The sequence below is a fragment of the Lutra lutra genome, chromosome 12 (assembly GCF_902655055.1).
Source record: "Lutra lutra chromosome 12, mLutLut1.2, whole genome shotgun sequence".
Taxonomy (NCBI): Eukaryota; Metazoa; Chordata; class Mammalia; order Carnivora; family Mustelidae; genus Lutra; species Lutra lutra.
The window spans coordinates 31,873,025-31,879,050 of NC_062289.1; the positions used below are offsets into that span (position 1 = coordinate 31,873,025).

At 37.5% G+C, this 6,026-nt stretch overlaps 1 long non-coding RNA gene across 1 annotated transcript in view; it reads left to right on the top strand.

Annotated features, from left to right (window-relative positions):
* The window catches only part of LOC125082481 (uncharacterized), a 42,466-nt gene extending 37,297 nt beyond the window's left edge, over positions 1-5,169 (top strand). Inside the window, exons 3-6 of the long non-coding RNA XR_007121984.1 lie at positions 1,212-1,407; positions 3,757-3,828; positions 4,421-4,569; positions 4,843-5,169. This is a non-coding gene — a long non-coding RNA (uncharacterized LOC125082481). The remainder of the gene's footprint in view (positions 1-1,211; positions 1,408-3,756; positions 3,829-4,420; positions 4,570-4,842) is intronic.
* The last annotated feature ends 857 nt before the right edge of the window (positions 5,170-6,026 follow it).

Consider the following 6,026-nt stretch of genomic DNA (forward strand, 5'->3'; position numbering starts at 1 on the left):
TAAATAATTTCTGGTATATCTTTGTCTTTTCCTCTCCCTTAAGATGTAAGTAACTTGAATGAAGGAGATTATTATAATTCTTTTTATTCTATAAAGTCACCCAAACTGTGACTTAGCGAATATTGAACCACAGTTCCTAGGGGAAATTGATCAGAAATGTTAAGTAACTTGCCTGAGACCAACATTAATAGGTGCCAGAGTTGTGATTCAAACCCCTTCCACTGGTCTCAGAGCTGGAGCTTCTTGTATTACACTGTGTTGCTTCCTACTGTCTCCATCCTCTGGTCATTTCTGTATAAGAGCTGGAACAAGATGGCAGAGCTTTGTTTTATTTGACCTCAACTGGGAAATGCACGTTGGAGTCTTGAATTTTTCACTGCTCTGGGCATGTCCATGCATGTCTGCAAATTATCTGAAAGCCAGTGAGCATTGATTTTAGGATTACAAATCAATTATAGCAGTAGGTGAATTTGCAAATGCGGAATCCATGAATAATGAAGATTGATTGTATTTGTCATATTTCTTTTGATGCCCCAAACACTGAATATAGCCCTTTGCTGGTAGTGATTGCTCAATAAAGGTTTGTTCAGTGGTAGGTTGGGTGAGTGAGGGAGTCAACAGCCCCAGAATCAAAGAGCTAGGTTTATTTGTCATTCTTTTTTTTTTTTTTTAATATTTTATTTATTTATTTGACCGACAGAGTTCACAAGTAGGCAGAGAGGCAGGCAGAAAGAGAGAGGAGGAAGCAGGCTCCCCGATGAGCAGAGTCTGATGCTCTTGATCCCAGGACCCCGGGATCATGACCTGAGCTGAAGGCAGAGGCTTTAACCCACTGAACCACCCAGGTGTCCCTTTCTCATTCTTTCGTAGTATATCTTCCATGGAGCCATGAGTTTTGGATTTGAGTTCTAACTCTGCCATTACAACCACTCTTGTGACATTGGGCCTCAGTTTCTTCATTTATAAAATGGGAGATAATAATAGTATTGATCTTAGGAGGTTGTTGTAAGAATTAAATGAGTTGATATTCAAAAACAACTTAGAAAGTGCCTATACAAAGCGCTATATAAGTGTTTGGTAAAATAAAAAACAGAAACAAACCCCAAAGCAAACCCCAATACCATGTTCTAAATACCTAACATTGCAATTAACTATTTTTACCATATTTCTAAAAATCAATATAAGTTTCCATTTCCCTATCCTTATTGTAGGTAATAACATCCAACTGCTTTCTTCATAAGAAGACAGGAAAGTATAATGAAAACTATATGGAGAAGGATAAACTTAAAGAAATACAAAATACTACTGTGAAAGTCTGGCTTCTTCAAAACCAGGATGTGGTCTCTTGGGTCTGTCTTGGTGCTATTCTGAAACTTGTACTTTGTGGTGCCCCCAGTATATGGACAGGTAGCAATTTTGTTGTGACTTTCTCACACTAATGTCTTTGAATTAGCTGACAGAGCTCACTGCTGCACTGCCAGAAATAACTGCTTAGGGTGGAACTGTATACAGTTCTTCCCTTTTCCACCAATCAACAGGTTGCAACTTAAGATAGAAATGAGGCCCCTGAGTTCATGCTGGAAATGGGGGGAAAAAAGTAAGAAATGATAGGTTGTCAGCTACCCTGAAAAGGTGCAAGGCATCAGAACTGAAAATAAAGACTTTATTGCCTTGCAAAGAAGGCTTGGTAGCATTCAGATATTACCTACATCTGCTTTAATGATTCCATTTAAGCTGTCATTTTCTGCATTTACCTTGCAGCATTCAAAAGCAACTATACTTACATGTTCACAGCCAATGCATTGCCAGCATTACGAAAGTGGGGAGGTGGGGAGAGTTTAGAAAATGGTATATGGTATATTTCAAAGAACAGTTTCCTTGTAGAAAATTAGCAGTAATTTTGAGTCTACTCTTAAAAAGGAATAAAGTTTCTTTGGAGATAAAAAATGCTGACACTGAACAGAGGAGAAGGAAGTTGGAGGACTAAATTCACTCTTTTGTACTTTCTCTCTCTACCCTTTTGCTGTTTGCTGGACACCTGGTCAAGTAATTTAGTGGGGACTGCCAGGAAGTGGAGGATGAGGTCACCCTGGTTTTATTCCCAGCATGACCAGTCCTGATTGATACGGGGATGAAATAAAACTGGTTTTCCTGGAGAGTAACTTGGCTGCTTCTGGAATAGGGGTAATGGTAGCAATGAAGAAGGTCTCAAGTTTTTCCACAATGCTCCTTGGAAGTCCGACAGTGATTTATAGTCAAGATATGCAAATCATCTTGAATATGGCAATTTTGTTATGGCTGGTCAAATATTCTTAATCAAACAGTGCAATTTCTTTTCTATGTAGGCTTCATTTTTCAAGTTCCAGCTTAAATCCCACCACCACTACTTCTGATGCCTCTCACACCCAGAAGTCTCTTCCTCCTTTTGGTTGCTGTGGTTTTGGTTAACCTGACTCCAGGTCTGTACTTTGAGTGCTGAACTAGGGCATTTGTTTGTGTGCTTGTTTCTGTATCTGTGTTTATTTTCTTAGCCCTGCAACTAAATTTTAATTTTATGAGTTAAGAGTTATACTTTTTGGGGTCACTCATGACTCCTGCATGGCACATTGCAGAGAATAGGCACTTGAAACAATAATAGTCTGTTGCTAATTTTTCCTTAAGGTGAGCTCCAAATCCACAATTTATATGATTATGTCTGTTTACTTTTTGGACTCCTTCTCTTGTCTGTTTTGCCTGTTAGGGGATTCTACCCACATTAGGCTTCCAAATGGCTTCAAATTCATTAAGTTAGTGCTTTAAACAGACTTGAGCAGACAATTTAGATCAAGCAAACTAGGGTTCATAGAACACTTAGGACTAAGCTGATCGGGCCCATCTATCCATGATTCTATTAACTATAAGCCTCTCCAGAACCAGCTAATGGTGAAGGCATCTGTGTGGTCTTAGTATTGAGAACACTTAGTACTCATGACTATACAAAGTGGAACTTCATAAATTTCTTTTTAATAAATGAATTCACTAATTAATAAACAAATTCAGCATTCTTGCGCAATTTACTTAGTCCCCTTTATGTCCTCTATATTCATGAGGATAATGCTTAGTGTCCTTTTAATCTGATACATAATTCAACAGATTTATGCGTAATTGTTGAAAGAAATTTTTAATCTTTTTTTGAAGGAGTGAATACTTTAAAAGAGAAAATTAGGGATTCTGAAATAGATGGTAGGATCAGAAAGAGAAGCAAAGAGAGGAAATGTGTTAACTCCAACAGTATTTTATTTTGTGGAAGGTGAGAGAACCCTAGAAAATGTGGCCTAGAGTTCGGTTAAAAATTTTAATTATTTTCTTTCTTGACTGTGGGAAGAGGTCTTGTCTTAATTTGCTTTTGCCTTCAAGTGCCAAGCACAATGTCTAGAATATGGTAAGTGTTCAATAATTATGAAGGGTAGGCCCAGTGGATGGAAGTTGACAGCCTAATGGAGAACATTTTATCTGTGTTTCTGCCTCTTCTTTTTCCAGATACACTTCCACATGAGAGTGGGAAAGAGAACGGAGTAAAGTTTTTATTGCTGCCATTTTTATTCCATATCTCTGCCGGGCCCTGGCACTAATTCCTTATGTTTGTAATTCAGAAAGGGACTGTACACCTCACTCCATACCCACCTTTTCACTTCCCATGAACTCAGCTCTTTTGAGGAGAGAATTTAAAGAAATAATTGCCATGAAAGTGCTAATAATTGAATGCAAATTGTTTAGTTTTTCCAGATATTTGGCTTTACCAGTAAACAAATTCTGATACCAAGGATCTCATGTCTAACAGAATTCAAGGTAAGATTTACGAAAGATAATTAATCAGTAATTTAAAAAATATGCATGCATATATTCTTTCTGAGGTCCAAATAAGTTTGAAAAGGATGGCTTAAACACAGTTAAACAGATTGGACTTCCCAGTTTTCTGTCTTTAATATACAAAAGAAAAGCCCATGTGAATCTCCACATTTCTCAGTTATTTTCCTATGGAACTTTGTTTTTTTGTTTTTTTTTTTTTTTCCATAGTGTGTTTTGAGATATTAGCATTCTATGCAGAATTGTTTGTAAAATTTATAATAAGTCACCTCCCAGAGCTCATTCACAGAGTGAGGGCTATCAGCTTCAATCTGGAAACAAGCTGAGATGAAATAATTTTCTGATTCATTTTTTTCCATTTTGGAATTCACACAGCATTATTCATCTCAAGCTACAAAAATGTTGAGCACTACTTCCTCTTCATCAAAACAAGAGAAAATATAGGTTAGTGCAAGAAATTTTGCAATAAAATCACCTGCCCCACATAACGACTGGTTTAGTTATTGATAAGGCTGGGTAAGATAACTCTCTGAATCCTGTGCTGTGACATTTCTCATAAGCCATATCTCCCAAGTTTTTCAGCTGCTTCAAAACCATTAATTAGTGAAGAAGTGTATCCTGAATGCAGTAATTTCCCAATGAAAACCACATGTATCAGACTGAATGGATGCAAGCTGATCAAAATACAATGTTGTGTTTCCCATAATCATGGCAGATTATTTGGTTAGTATTGAAACTTAAACTTTAATTTTCTTCCATGACCAAAAGGAAATTTCAGCCAAATGTGGCAGAAACTCAGGAGGCTCTGCTTGCCACAGGTGTTTAATCATCAGGGATGCTCTGGGGAATAGCATTGATGACTGGCAGGCCAGTGTCTACAGATGGGGAAAATCTAGTGGGGGGTGGGGTATAGGGGGCTTAGAAGACTATCACAATCTGGACAAGCTCCAAAGAAAATCTCATCTCTCATTTCACACCTTTGCTATTTGCTGTCAGTCTCTCCACAGAAAGCGTTATTACTTTGCAGTGCTCAACAGGGGTTGATGGGCAACCCTGATGTTTCCCCTTGGCTTCACTGCCTCACGGATGGACTTCTTCATTAAAGCCGGCACCACACTTCTCCTGGTTTAATGGGGATAAATATATCTACTCAAAGAGGGAAAACACTTTCCTATCCATGAAGATATTATATCCAAGAGACAAAAGGAAAACCTGTTAATTGAGAATCTCACTTTGGTTTAATTACACAGATGCTAAAATAATGTAACTGAAGATCCTTAAAAATATAATTATCCACTATGCAATGCTTGAGAGCATGTTTTATCTTTCTGCCTTTAATGCACATGATCAAGAAAGAGACAACAAAAGAATTATTCCTGGGTAATTTGGGAAACTGGGACATGTTTGGGTTTGAGAGATGTTTTAGAAAATATCTTGCTTTTGGAAGAAATCATCAAAGGTATTTTGTGAGTAACTACACATAAAATCCTTCTTTACCTGGATGTTCTTCAAAGGCATCTGGGATTAAAATAAATAATAAATTTTAAGGTAGCTTGAAACTGTATCCAGTTATCTTCTCCGGTATAGTAAAGAGTGAGGACTGCTGTACATTTGAAAAAGCATGCAGTGTTTGTGGTGTGACTTGAAGAAGGTCTAGAAAGTGCTTTTGACTGTCTAAATATTCTTTCCCCCTTTCATTCTCCAACCTTAAGCCCCATCCTCTTGAATTTATTGTTAAAACAATACTGACTTATTATATATTCTTCCAAAGTATTTGCATAGAATGCTAATATCTCAAAATACTATTAAACATAAACCTGATTATGTATTGTTTTCTGTTGCTGTTAACTTTGTATTTTTACATATGGTACTTTACGGTTTTTTTTTTTTTGTGATTTTATTTATTTATTTGACAGAGAGATTGGCAGCAAGAGAGGGAATACAGGCAGGGGGAGTGGGAGAGGGAGAAACAGGCTTCCCGTTGAGCAAGAAGCCCCATGTGGGGCTCAATCCCAGGACCCTGGGATCACGACCTGAGCAGAACAAAGGCAGATGCTTAACGACTGAACCACCCCAGTGCCCCATGTATGGTACTTTGTGTTTTGATGTTTGTTTTATTTTCCTTGTAGATTCTATTTCTATAGGTAGCATTTGACATGGGTTGTATATAGTTAACACTG